Consider the following 16,455-nt stretch of genomic DNA (forward strand, 5'->3'; position numbering starts at 1 on the left):
AATCCTAAACTCAAAAAAGTATAGAAATGCCCCCATAACCCCAAACGATCCACCCGATTTGGTTTAAACCGAAAATAAACATATGTCGAAATAGGTTTCGATTCGAAGGTCACGACCCTCAACGTCGAATCCACACGTTTAATAAGAGATAAAGAGACTTTTTTTAGAAAATACCAAACCCAGAAATGTACAGAAATGCCCCCAAACAACCCCAAACGATCCACCCGGTCTGGTTTAGACAAAAAATGAACAGATGCCAAAATAGGTATCGAAACGAAGGTCACGATCCTCAATATCGCATCCACATGTCTAATAAGAGATAATGACAATTTTTATAAAATACCAAACCAATAAAAGTATAGAAATGCCCCCAAATAACCCCAACCGATCCACCCGGTCTGGTTTAAACAGAAAATGAACTTATGTAGAAATAGATATCAATTCGAAGGGTACGACTCTCAACATCGCATCCCACGTCTAATTAGAGCTAAGGACACTTTTCAGAAGATCCCAATCCCAAAAAAGCACATAAATGCCCCCAAATAATCCCAAACGACCCAACTGGTCTGGTTTAAACCGAAAAGGAACATATGTCCAAATAGGCATCGATTCGCAGGTTAGAACCCATAACAACGTACCCACGCGTCTAATAAGAGATAAGGACACTTTTTAGAAAATCCCAAACCAAAAAAAGTACAAAAATGCCCCCAAACAACTCCAAACGTCCCACACGGTCTGGTTTGGACAAAAAATGAACAAATGTCAAAATACATAAGGATTCGAAGGTCACGACCCTCAAAATCGCATCCACATGTCTAATAAGAGATAAGGACACTTTTTGGAGAATCCGACACCCAAAAAAGTACAGAAATGCCCCTAAATAACCCCAAACAACCCACCCGTCTGGTTTAAACCAAAAATGAACCTACGTCGAAATGGGTATCGATTCGAACGAAAAGACCCTCAATATCGCATCCACACGTCCAATAAGAGACAAGGACACTTTTTAGAAAATCCCAAACCCAAAAAAATACAGAAATGCCCCAAATAATCCCAAACGACTCACCCGATATGGTTCAAACAGAAAATAAACATATGTCGAAATCGGTATGGATTCGAAGGCCACAACCCTCAACATCACATCCACACGTCTAATTAGAGATAAGGACATTTTTTAGAAAATCCTAAACCCGAAAAAGTATAGAAATGCCCCCAAATAATCCCAAACGACCCAATTAGTCTGGTTTATACCGAAAATGAACATATGTCCAAATAGGTATTGATTCACAGGTCACAACCCTTAACATCGCACCCACACGTCTAATAAGAGATAAAGACACTTTTTGGAAACTCCCAAACCAAAAAAAATACAGAAATGCCCCCGAATAACTCCAAACTACCCACCCGGTCTGGTTCGGACCAGAAATAAATATATGTCAAAATACGTATCGATTCCAAGGTCACGATTCTCAACATCGCATCCATACATCTCATAAGAGATAAGGACACTTTTTAGAGAATCCTAAACCCAAACAAGTACAAAAGTGCCCCCAAATAACCCAAAACGACCCACCCAGTCTCGTTTAAACGAAAAATGAACATACATCAAAATAGGTATCGATTCGAAGGTCACGACCCTCAACATCGCATCCACACGTCTAATAAGAGATAACGACACTTTTTAGAAAATTCAAAATCCAAAAAAATATAGAAATGCCCCCAAATAATCCCAAATGACCCACCCGATCTGGTTTAAACCGAAAATGAACCTACATCAAAATAGGTATCGATTCGAAGGTCACGACCCTCAACATCGCATCCACACATCTAATAAGAGATAAGGACACTTTTTTAGAGAATCCCAATCCTAAAAAAATACAAAATTCCCCCCAAATTACCCCAATCGACCCACCCAGTCTGGTTTAAACCGAAAATGAACATATGTCAAAATAGGTATCGATTTGAAGGTCACGACCCTCAACATCGCATCTGCACGTCTAATAAGAGATAAATGACACTTTTTAGAGAATCCCAAACTCGAAAAAAGCACAAAAATGCCCGCATATAACCCCAAACCAGCCACTTGGTCTGGTTTAAACCAAAAATGAATATATGTCGAAATAGGTATCGATTCGAAGGTAACGATTCTCAACATCGCATCCATACGTCTAATAGGATATAAAGACGCTTTTAAGAGAATCCCAAACCCAAAAAATTAAAGAAATGCCCCCAAATAATCCCAAAGCACCCAACTGGTTTGGTTTAAACCGAAAATGAACATATTTCCAAATAGGCATCGATTCGCAGGTCACAACCCTTAACATCGCACCCACACGTCTAATAAGAGCTATGGACACCTTTTAGAACATTCCAAACCAAAAAAAGTACAGAAATGCCCCCAAATAACTCCAAACAACCAACACGGTTTGGTTCGGACCCAAAATGAACATATATCAAAATACGTATCGATTCGAAGGTCACAACCCTCAAGATCGCATCCACACGTCTAATAAGAGATAAGGACACTTTTAAGAGAATTCCAAACCCAAAAAAGTACAGAAATGCCCCCAAATAACCCCAAACGAACCACCCAGTCTAGTTTAAACCGAAAATGAACATATGTCGAAATAGAAATCGATTCGAATGTCACGACCCTGAATATCTCTTCCACACGTCTAATAAGAGATAAGGACGGTTTTTAGAAAATCCCAAACCCAAAAAAATACAGAAATGCCCCCAAATAACCCCAAACGACCCACCCGATCTAGTTTAAACCAAAAATAAACATGTCAAAATAGGTATCGATTCGAAGGTCACAACCCTCAACATCGGATCCACACGTCTAATTAGAGATAAGGACACTTTTTAGAAAATCTCAAACCCAAAAAAATACAGAAATGCCCCTAAATTATCCCAAACGACCCAACTGGTCTGGTTTATATCGAAAATGAACATATGTCCAAATAGGTATCGATTCGCAAGTCAAAACCCTTATCGCACCCACATGTCTAATAAGAGATAAAGACACTTTTTGGAAACTCCCCCACCAAAAAAAGTATAGAAATGCTCCCAAATAACTCCAAACTACCCACCCGGTCTGGTTCGGACCGAAATGAACATATGTCGAAATACATATCGATACGAAGGTCACAATTCTCAATATCGTATCCATACTTCTAATAAGCGATAAGGACACTTTTTAGAGAATCCCAAACATAAAAAAGTATAGAAATGCCCCAAACGACCCACCCGATCTGGTATAAACCGAAAATGAGCATATGTCGAAATAGGTATCAATTCGAATGTCACGACCCTCAATACCACATCCATACGTCTAATAAGAGATAAGCACACCTTTTAGAGAATCCCAATCCCAAAAAAATACAAAATTCCCCCCAAATAACCCCAAACGACACACCCGGTCTGGTTTAAACCGAAAATGAACATATGTCGAAATAGGTATCGATTCGAAGGTCACAACCCTCAACATCGCATCCACACATTTAATAAGAGATAAATGACACTTTTTAGAGAATCCCAAACCCAAAAAAAGTATAGAAATTCTCGCATATAACCCCAAGCGACCCACCCGGTCTGGTTTAATCGAAAATGAACAAATGTCGAAATAGGTATCGATTCGAAGGTCACGATTCTCAACATCGCATCCATACGTCTCATAAGAGATAATGACACTTTTTAGAGAATCCCAAACCCAAAAAAGTATAGAAATGCCCCCAAATAATTCCAAACGACCCAACTGGTTTGGTTTAAACCGAAAATGAACATATGTCCAAATAGGTATCGATTCGCAGGTCACAACCCTTACCATCGCACCCTCACGTCTAATAAGAGATAAGGACACTTTTTAGAAAACCCAAACCAAAAAAAGTATAGAAATGCCCCCAAATAACTCCAAATGACCCACACGGTCTGGTTCGGACCGAAAATGAACATATGTCAAAATACGTATCGATTCGAAGATCACGACCCTCAACATCGCATCCACAAGTCTAATAAGAGATAAGGACACTTTTTAGAGAATCCCAAACCCAAAAAAGTATAGAAATGCCCCCAAATAACCCCAAACGACCCATCCAGTCCGGTTTAAACCGAAAATGAACATATGTCGAAATTAGTATCGATTAGAATGGCACGACCCTCTATATTGCATCCACATGTCTAATAAGAGATAAGGACGGCTTGTAGAAATTCCCAAACCCAAAAAAGTACAGAAATGGCCCCAAATAATCCTAAACAACCCACCCGATATGGTTCAAAACAAAAATAAACATATGTCGAAATGGGTATCGATTCGAAGGTCACGACCCTCAACATCGCATCCACACGTCTAATTAGAGATAAGGACACTTTCTAGAAAATCCCAAACCCAAAAAGTACAAAAATGCGCCCAAATAATTCCAAACGACCCAACTGGTCTGGTATATACCGAAAATGAATATATGTCCAACTAGGTATCGATTCACAGCTCACAACCCATAACATCGCGCCCACAAGTCTAATAAGAGATAAGGACACTTTTTGGAAACTCCCAAACCAAAAAAAGTACAAAAATACCCCCAAATAACTCCAAACTACCCACCCGATCTGGTTAGGACCAGAAATAAATATAGGTCAAAATACGTATCGATTCGAAGGTCACGATTCTCAACATCGTATCCATACGTCTAATAAGAGATAAGGACACTTTTTAGAGAATCCTAAACCCAAAAAAGTATAAAAATGCACCCCAAATATCCCAAAACGACCCACTCGGTCTGGTTTAAACCAAAAATGAACATACGTCAAAATTGGTATCGATTCGAAGATCACGACCCTCAACATCGTATCCACACATCTAATAAGAGATAAGGACACTTTTTAGAAAATTCCAAACACAAATAAATATAGAAATGCCCCCAAATAACCCCAAACGACCAACCCGGTCTGGTTCAAACCGAAAATGAACATATGTCGAAATAGGTATCGATTCGAAGGTCACGACCCTCAACATCGCATCCACACGTCTAATAAGAGATAAGCACACTTTTTAGAAAATCCCAAACCCAAAAAGTACAAAAATGCCCCCAAATAACGCCAAATGACTCACCCGGTTTGGTTTAAACCGAAAATGAACATATGTCAAAATAGGTATCGATTCGAAGGTCACGACCCTCAAAATCGCATCCACATGTCTAATAAGAGATAAAGACACTTTTTTGAGAATCCCAAACCCAAAAAAAGTACAGAAATGCCCGCATATAACCCCAAACGAGCCACCTGGTCTAGTTTAAACAGAAAATGAACATATGTCAAAATAGGTATCGATTCGAAAGTCAAGATTCTCAACATCGCATCCATACGTCTAATAAGATATAAAGGCGCTTTTTAGAGAATCCTAAACCCGAAAAAGTACAGAAATGCCCCCAAATAATCCAAAACGACCCAACTGGTTTGGTTTAAACTGAAAATGAACATATTTCCAAATAGGTATCCATTCACAGGTCACAACCCTTAACATCGCACCCACACGTCTTATAAGAGATAAGGACACATTTTAGAAAGTCCCAAACCAAAAAAAGTTCAGAAATATCCCCAAATAACTCCAAACGACCCACACGGTCCGGTTCGGACCGAAAATGAACATATACCAAAATACGTATCAATTCGAAGGTCACGACCCTCAACATCACATCCACACGTCTAATAAGAGATAAGGACACTTTTTAGAGAATCCCAAACCCAAAAAAGTACACAAATGCCCCCAAATAACACCAAACGACCCACCCGGTTTGGTTTAAACAAAAAATGAGCATATGTCGAAATGGGTATCGATTCGGAGGTCACGACCCTCCACATCGCATCCACACGTCTGATAAGTGATAAATGACACTTTTTAGAGAATCCCAAACCCAAAAAAAAGTATAGAAATGCCCGCATATAACCCGAATCGACCCACCCGGTATGGTTTAAACCAAAAATGAACATATGCCGAAATAGGTATCGACACGAAGGTCACGACCCTCAACATCACATCCACACGTCTAATAAGAGATATGGACACTTTTTTGAAAATACCAAACCCTCAAGAGTATTGAAATACCCCCCAATAACCCCAAACAACCCACCCGGACAGGTTTAAACCGAAAATGAACATATGTTGAAATAGGTATCGATTCGCAGGTCACAACCCTTAACATCGCACCCACACGTCTAATGAGAGATAAGGACACATTTTGAAACTCCCAAATCAAAAAAGGTACAGAAATGCCCCCAAATAACTCCAAACTACCCACCCGGTCTAGTTCGGACCAGAAATGAACATATGTCGAAATACGTATCGATTCGAAGGTCACAATTCTCAATGTCGTATTCATACGTCTAATAAGAGATAAGGACACTTTTCGGAGAATCCCAAACCCAAAAAAGTATAGAAATGCCCCCAAATAACCCCAAACGACCCACCCGGTTTGGTTTAAACCAAAAATGAACATATGTCGAAATAGGTATCGATTCGAACGTCACGACCCTCAATACCGCATCCATATGTCTAATAAGAGATAAGGACACTTTTTAGAGAATCCCGAACCCAAAAAAGCATAAAATTTCCCCCAAATAACCCCAAACGACCCACCCAATTCGGTTTAAACCAAAAATGAACATATGTCGAAATAGGTATCGATTCGAATGTCACGACCCTCAATATCGCATCCACACGTCTAATAAGAGATGAGGACGGTTTTTAGAAAATCCCAAACCAAAAAAAGTATAATAATGCCCCCAAATAATCCCAAACGACCCACCCGGTCTGGTTTAAACCAAAAATAAACATATGTCGAAATAGGTATCGATTCGAAGGTCACGACCCTCAATATCGCATCCACACGTCTATTAAGAGATAAGGACACTTTTTAGAGAATCCCAAACCCAAAAAAGTGTAGAAATGCACCCAAATAACCCCAAACGACCCATCCGGTCTACTATAAACCGAAAATCAACATATGTCGAAATAGGTATCGATTCGAACGTCACGAGCCTCAACATCGCATCCATACGTCTAATAAGAGGTAAGGACACTTTTTAGAGAATCCCAAACCCAAAAAAGAATAGAAATGCCCCCAAACAACCTCAAACGACTCACCCGGTCTGGTTCAAACCGAAAATAAACATATGTCAAAATAGGTATCGATTGGAAGGTAATGACCCTCAACCTCGCATCCACACGTCTAATAAGAGATATGAACACTTTTTAGAAAATACCAACCCCAAAAAAGTACAGTAATGCCCCCAAATAACCCCAAACTACCCACCCGGTGTGGTTTAAACCAAAAATGAACATATGTCGAAATAGGTATCGATTCGAATGTCACGACCCTCAATATCGCATCCACACGTCTAATAAGAGATGAGGACGGTTTTTAGAAAATCCCAAACCAAAAAAAGTATAATAATGCCCCCAAATAATCCCAAACGACCCACCCGGTCTGGTTTAAACCAAAAATAAACATATGTCAAAATAGGTATCGATTCGAAGGTCACGACCCTCAATATCGCATCCACACGTCTATTAAGAGATAAGGACACTTTTTAGAGAATCCCAAACCCAAAAAAGTGTAGAAATGCACCCAAATAACCCCAAACGACCCATCCGGTCTACTATAAACCGAAAATCAACATATATCGAAATAGGTATCGATTCGAACGTCACGAGCCTCAACATCGCATCCATACGTCTAATAAGAGGTAAGGACACTTTTTAGAGAATCCCAAACCCTAAAAAGAATAGAAATGCCCCCAAACAACCTCAAACGACTCACCCGGTCTGGTTTAAACCGAAAATAAACATATGTCAAAATAGGTATCGATTGGAAGGTAATGACCCTCAACCTCGCATCCACACGTCTAATAAGAGATATGAACACTTTTTAGAAAATACCAACCCCAAAAAAGTACAGAAATGCCCCCAAATAACCCCAAACTACCCACCCGGTGTGGTTTAAACCAAAAATGAACATATGCCAAAATAGGTAACGATACGAAGGTCACGACCCTCAACATCGCATCCACACGTCTAATAAGAGATAAGGACAGTTTTTAGAAAATACAAAAACAAAGAAGTACAGAAATGCTCCCAAATAACCCCAAACGATCCACCCAGTCTGGTTTAAGCCAAATCTGAACATATGTAGAAATAGGTACCGATTCGAAGGTCACGACCCTCAACATCGTATCCACACGTCTAATTAGAAAAAAGGACATTTTTTAGAAAATCCCAAATCCAAAAACGTACAGAAATGCCCCCAAATAACCCCTAACTACCCACCCGGTCTGGTTTAAATTGAAAATGAACATATGACGAAATAGGTATCGATACGAAGGTCACGACCCTCAACATCACATCCAGATGTCTGATAAATGATAAGGACACTTTTTAGAGAATACCAAACGTTAAAATGTACAGAAATGCCCCCAAATAACTGCAAACGACCCACCCGGACAAGTTTAAACCGAAAATGAACAAATGTCGAAATAGGTGTCGATTCGAAGGTCACGACCCTCAATATCGTATCCACACATCTAATAAGAGATAATGACAGTTTTTAGAAAATCCCAAACCCTAGAAAGTACAGAAATGCCCCCAAATATCCCCAAATGACCCACCCGATCTGGTTTAAACCGAAAATAAACATATGTCAAAATAGGTATCGAGTCGAAGGTCATGACCCTCAACATCGCATCCACACGTCTAATTAGAGATAAGGACACTTTTTTGAAAATCCCAAACTCAGAAGGTACAGAAATTATCCCAAATAACCCCAAACGACCCAACTGGTCTGGTTTAAATCGAAAATGAACATATGTCCAAATACATCGTACCCACACGTCTAATAAGAGATAAGGACACTTTTTAGAAAACCCCAAACCAAAAAAAGTATAGAAATGCCCCCAAATAACCCTAAACGACCCACCCGGTCTGGTTTAAACCGAAAATGAACATATGTCAAAATAGGTATCGATTCATATGTCACGACCCTCAATATCACATCCACACGTCTAATAAGAGATAATGACACTTTTTAGAAAATCCCAAATCCAAAAAAGTACAGAAATGCCCCCCAAATAACCCCAAACGACCCACCCGATCTAGTTTAAATCGAAAATGAACATATGTCGAAATAGGTATCGATTCGAAGGTCACGACCCTCAACATCAGATCCACACATCTAATAAGAGATAAGGACATTTTTTAAAAGATCCGAAACCCAAAAAAGTACAGAAATGCCCCCAAATAACCCCAAACGACCCACCCGGTCTGATTTAAACAAAAAATGAACATATGTCGAAATAGGTATCGATTCGAAGGTCACGACCCACAAACATCACAACCACACGTCTAATAAGAGATAAGGAAACTTTACAAAAAATTCCCAAACCCAAAAAAGTGCAGAAATGGCCCCAAATAACCGCAAATGACCCACTCGATCTAGTTTAAACCGAAAATGAACATATGTCGAAATAGGTGTCGATTCGAAGGTCACGACCCTCTATATCGCATCCACACATCTAGTAAGAGATAAGGACAGTTTTTAGAAAATCCCAAACCCTAAAAAGTACACAATTGCCCCCAAATTCGAAGGTCACGACCCTCAACATCGCATCCACACGTCTAATTAAAGATAGGGACACTTTTTAGAAAATCCCAAACCCAAAAAGGTACAAAAATTCCCCCAAATAACCCCAAACGACCCAATTGGTTTTGTTTAAATCGAAAATGAACATATGTTCAAATAGGTATCGATTCCCAGGTCACAACCCTTAACATCGTACCCACATGTCTAATAAGAGATAAGGACACTTTTTAGAAAATCCCAAACCAAAAATGGTACAGAAATTCCCCCAAATAACCCTATACGACCCAACCGGTCTGGTTTAAACCAAAAATGAACATATGTCAAAATAGGTATCGATTCATATGTCACAACCCTCAATATCACATCCACATGCTTAATAAGAGATAATGACACTTTTTAGAAAATCCCAACCCAAAAAAGTACAGAAATGCCCCCCAAATAACCCCAAACGACCCACCCGGTCTAGTTTAAACCAAAAATGAACATATGTCGAAATAGGTATCGATTCGAAGGTCACAACCCTCAACATCACATCCACACATCTAATAAGAGATAAGGACACATTTTAAAATATCCGAAACCCAAACAAATACAGAAATGCCCCCAAATAACCCCAAACGACCCACCTGGTCTGGTTTAAATCGAAAATGAACATATGTCAAAATAGGTATCAATTCGAAGGTCACAACCCACAACATCACAACCACACGTCTAATAAGAGATAAGGACACTTTCAAAAAAATCCCAAACCCAAAAAAGTACAGAAATGGCCCCAAACAACCGCAATCGACCCACCCGGCCTAGTTTAAACCAAAAATGAACATATGTCGAAATAGGTATCGATTCGAATGTCACAACTCTCAACATCGCATCCACACGTCTAATAAGAGATTAGGACACTTTTTAGAAAATCCCAAACCCAAAAAAGTACAGAAATGCGCCTAATTAACCCAAAACGACCCACCCGGTCTGTTATAAACCGAAAATGAACATATGTCAAAATCAGTATCGATTCGAAGGTCACGACCCTCAACATCGCATCCACACAGCTAACATGAGATAAGGACAATTTTTTGAAAATCTTAAAACCAAAGAAGTACAGAAATGTCCCCAAATAACCCAAAACGATCCACCCGGTCTGGTTTAAATTGAAAATGAACATATGTAGAAATACGTATTGATTCGAAGGTCACGACCCTCAACATCGTATCTACACGTCTAATTAGAGAAAATGGCACTTTTTAGAAAATCCCAAACCCAAAAAAGTACAGAAATACCCCCAAATAATTCAAAACGACCCAACTGGTCAGCTTTAAACCGAAATTGAACATATGTCTAAGTAGGTATCAATTCGCTGGTCACAACCCTTAACATCGTACCCACACGTCTAATAAAAGATAAGGACCCTATTTTGAAAATCCCAAACCAATAAAAGTACAGAAATGCCCCCAAATAACTCCAAACGACCCACCCGGTCTGGTTCGGACCGAAAATGAACATAAGTTGAAATGCATATCGATTCGACGATCACGACCCTCAATAAGCCTTTTAGAGAATCCTGAACCCAAAAAAGTACAAAAATCTCCCAAATAACCCTTAACGACCTACCCGATCTGGTTTAAACCGAAAATGAACATATGTCAAAATAGGTATCGATTTGAACGTTACGACCCTCAATATCGCATCCACACGTCTAATAAGAGAAAATGACACTTTTTAAAAAATCCCAAACCCAAAAAAGCACAGAAATGCCACCAAATGCCCCCAAATGTCCCACCCGGTCTGGTTTAAATCGAAAATGAACATATGTCAAAATAGGTATCGATTCGAATGACACGACGCTCAACATCAATTCCACACGTGTAATAAGACATAAAGAAACTTTTTTAAAAATCCCAAATCCAAAAAGATACTGAAATGCCCCCAAATAACCCCAAACGACCCACTAGGTATGGTTTAAACCAAAAATGAACATATGTCGAAACAGGTATCAATTCGAAGGTCACGACCCCCAGCATCACATCCATACATCTAATAAGAGATAAGGGCACTTTTTAAAAAATCCCAGACCCAAAAAAGTACAGAAATGCCCGCAAATAACCCCAAACGACCCACCCAGTCTGGTTTAAACCGAAAATGAACATATGTCGAAATAGGTATCGATTTGAAGGTCACGACCATCAACATAACATCCACACGTCTAATAAGAGGTAATGACACGTTTTAAAAAATCCCAAACCCAAAAAAGTACAAAAATGGCCCCAAATAACCCCAAACAACCCACCCGGTCTAGTTTAATTAAAAAATGAACTTATGTCGAAATAGGTATCGATTCGAAGGTCACGACCCTCAACATTGCATCTACACGTCTAATAAGAGATAAGGACACTTTTTAGAAAATCCCAAACCCAAAAAAGTACCGAAATACCCCCAAATAACCCCAAACGACCCACCCAGTATGGTTTAAATCGAAAATGAACATATGTCGAAATAGGTATCGATTCGAAGATAATGACCCTCAACATTGCATCCACACGTCTTATTAGAGATAAGGACACATTTTAGAAAATCCTAAACCCAAAAAAGTACAGAAATGCCCCCAAATAACCCCAAACGGCCCACCCGGTATGGTTAAACCGAAAATGAACATATGTTGAAATAGGTATCGATTCGAAGGTCACGACCCTCAACATCACATCCACACATCTAATAAGAGATAAGGACGCTTTTTAGAAAATCCCAAACCAAAAAAAATACAGAAATTCCCCGAAATAACCCCAAAGAATCAAACTGGTTTGGTTTAAATCGAAAATGAACAAATGTCCAAATCGGTATCGATTCGCAGGTCACAACCCTCAACATTGCACCCACACGTCGAATAAGAGATAAGGACACGTTTTAGAAAATCCCAAACCAAAAAAAGTACAAAAATACCCCCAAATAACTCAAAATGACCCACACGCTCTGGTTCGCACAAAAAATGAATATGTGTCAAAATACGTATCGATTCGAAGGTTATGACCCTCAACATCGCATCCACACGTCTAAAAAGAGATAAGGACACTTTTTAGAGAATCCCAAACCTAAAAAAGTACAGAAATGCCCCAAAATAACCCCAAACGACTCACGCAGTCTGGTTTAACTCGAAAATGAACATATGTCAAAATAGGTATCGATTCGAACATCACGACCCTCAATATTGCATTGACACATCTAATAAGACATAAGGACTGTTTTTAGAAAATCCCAAACCTAAAAAAGTACAAAAATCACCCCAAACGACTCACCAAGTCTTCTTTAAACAAAATAAACATATGTCGAAATAGGTATCGATTTGAAGGTCACGACCCTCAACATCAGCTCCACACGTCTAATTAGAGATAAGTACACTTTTTAGAAAATCCCAAACCCAAAAAAGTACAGAAATTCCCCAAAATAACCCCAAACGACCCAACTAGTCTGGTTTAAACCGAAAATCAACATATGTCCAAAGAGGTATGGATTCGTAGGTCACAACCCTCAACATCGCAACCACACGTCTAATAAGAGATAAGGCCACTTTTTAGAGAATCCCGAACCCAAAAAAGTACAAAAATGCCCCCAAATAACCCCAAATTAACCACCCGGTCTGGTTTAAACCGAAAATGAACATATGTCAAAATAGGTATCGATTGGAACGTCACGACGGTCAATATTGCATCCACACATCTAATAAGAGATATTGATACTTTTTAGAAAATCCCAAACCCAAAAAAGTATAGAAATGCCCCCAAATAACCCCAAACGACCCACCCAGTCTGGTTTAAATAAAAAATAAACATATGTCGAAATAGGTATCGATTCGAAGGTCATGACCCTCAACATCATAGCCACACGTCTAATAAGAGATAAGGACACTTTTTAAAAAATCCCAAACCCTAAAAAGTACAGAAATGCCCCCAAATAACCCCAAACGACCCACCCAGTCTGGTTTAAATCGAAAATGAACATATGTCGAAATAGGTTTTGATTCGAAGGTCACGACCTTCAACATCGCATCCACACTTATAACAAGAGATAAGGACACTTTTTAGAAAATACCAAACCTAGAAAAATACAGAAATGCCCCCAGATAACCCCAAACGACCCACCCAGTCTAGTTTAAACGAAAAATGAACATATGCCAAAATAGGTATCGATATGAAGGTCACAATCCTCAACATCGCATCCACACGTCTAATAACAGATAAGGACACTTTTTAGAAAATACCAAACCCAAAAAAGCAAAGAAATGCCCCTAAATAACCCTAAACGACCCATGCGGTCTGGTTTAAACCGAAAAATGAACATATGCCGAAATAGGTAACGATACGAAGGTCACAAACCTCAACATCGTATCCACACATCTAATAAGAGATACGGACACTTTTTAGAAAATACCAGAGCAAAAAAAGTATAGAAGTGCCCCCAAATAACCCCAAACGACCCACCCAGTCTGGTTTAAACCAAAAATGAATGTATGTCAAAATAGGTGTCGACTCGAACATCACGGCCCTAAATATCGCATCCACACATCCAATAAGAGATAATGAAACTTTTTAGACAAACCCAAACCCAAAAAAGTACAAAAATACCCCCAAATAACCCCAAATGACCCACCCCGTATTGTTTAAACCGAAAATGAACATATGTCAAAATAGGCATCGATTCGGAGGTCACAACCCTTAACATCGTACCCACATGTCTAATAAGAGATAAGGACACTTTTTGGAAAATTCCAAACCAAAAAGGTACATAAATGCCCCCAAATAACTCCAAACGACCCACCCGGTTTGGTTCGGACAAAAAATGAACATATATCCAAAAACGTATTGATTCGAAGGTCACGACCCTCAACATCGCATCCACACATCCATTAAGAGATGAGTACACTTTTTAGAGAATCCCAAACCCAAAAAAGTATAGAAAGGCGCTCAAATAACCCCAAACGACCCACCCGATCTGGTTGAAATAAAAAATGAACATATGTCGAAATAGGTATCGATTCGGAGGTCACGACCCTCAACATCACATCCATACATCTAATAAGAGATAAGGACACTTTTAAAAAAAACCCCAAATCCAAAAAATTACAAAAATACCCACAAATAACCCCAAACGACCCACCCGGTCCAGTTTAAATAAAAAATGAACATATGTCCAAATAGGTATCGATTCGATGGTCACAACCCTCTACATAGCATCCACACATCTAATTAGAGATATGGACACTTTTTAGAAAAATCCAAACCCAAAAAAGTACAGAAATGCCCCCAAATAATCCCAAACGACCCAATCGGTCTTGTTTAAACCGAAAATGAACATAGGTCCAAATAGGTATCGATTCGCAGGTCACAACCCTTAACATCGTACGCACACATCTAATAAGAGATAAGGACACTTTTTGGAAAATCCCAAATAAAAAAAAGTACAGAAATGCCCCCAAATAACTCCAAACGACCCACTCGATCAGGTTCGGATCAGAAATGAACATATGTCGAAATACATATCGATTCGAAGGTCACGATTCTTAACATCGCATCCACATGTCTAATAAGTGATAAGGACACTTTTTAGAGAATCCCGAACCCAAAAAAGTACAGAAATGCCCCCAAATAACCCCAAACGACCCACCCGATATGGTTTAAATCGAAAATGAATATATGTCAAAATAGGTATCCATTCGAAGGTCACGACCCTCAACATCAGATCCACATGTCTAATAAGAGATATGGACACTCTTAGAAAATCCCAAACCCAAAAAAATACAAAAATTCCCCGAAATAACCCCAAAGAACCAAACTGGTTTGGTTTAAATCGAAAATGAACAAATGTCCAAATCGGTATCGATTTGCAGGTCAAAACCCTCAACATTGCACCCACATGTCCAATAAGAGATAAGGACACTTTTTAGAAAATTCCAAACCAAAAAAAGTACAAAAATGCCCCCAAATAACTCAAAATGACCCACAAGCTCTGGTTCGGACCAAAAATGAATATATGTCAAAATACATATCGATTCGAAGATCATGACCCTCAACATCGCATCCACACGTCTAATAAGAGATAAGGACACTTTTTAGAGAATCCCAAACCCAAAAAAGTACAGAAATGCAACAAAATAACCCCAAAAGACCCACGCAGTCTAGTTTAAATCGAAAATGAACATATGTCGAAATAGGTATCGATTCGAGCGTCGCGACCCTAAATATCGCATTCACACATCTAATAAGAGATAAGGACAGTTTCTAGAAAATCCCAAACCAAAAAAAGTATAGAAATGCCCCCGAATGACCCCAAACGACCCACCTAGTCTTGTTTAAACAAAAAATAAACATATGTCGAAATAGGTATCGATTCGAAGGTCACGACCCTCAACATCGCATCCACACGTCTAATTAGAGATAAGTACACTTTTTAGAAAATCCCAAACCCAAAAAAGTATAGAAATTCCCCCAAATAACCCCAAACGACCCACCCGGTCTGGTTTAAATCGAAAATGAACATATGTCCAAAGAGGTATCGATTAGCAGATCACAACCCTCAACATCACACCCACACGTCTCAAAAGAGATAAGGACGCCTTTTAGAAAATCCCAAACCAAAAAAAATACAGAAATACCCCCAATAACTCCAAACAACCCACCTGGTCTGGTTCGGATTGGAAATCACCATATGTCGAAATACGTAACGATTCGAAGGTCACGACCGTCAACTTCACAACCACACATCTAATAAGAGATAAGGCCACTTTTTAGAGAATCCTGAACCTTAAAAAGTACAAAAATGCCCCCAAATAACCCCAAAC

The sequence above is a fragment of the Telopea speciosissima genome, unplaced genomic scaffold, assembly GCF_018873765.1.
Source record: "Telopea speciosissima isolate NSW1024214 ecotype Mountain lineage unplaced genomic scaffold, Tspe_v1 Tspe_v1.0117, whole genome shotgun sequence".
NCBI lineage: Eukaryota > Viridiplantae > Streptophyta > Magnoliopsida > Proteales > Proteaceae > Telopea > Telopea speciosissima.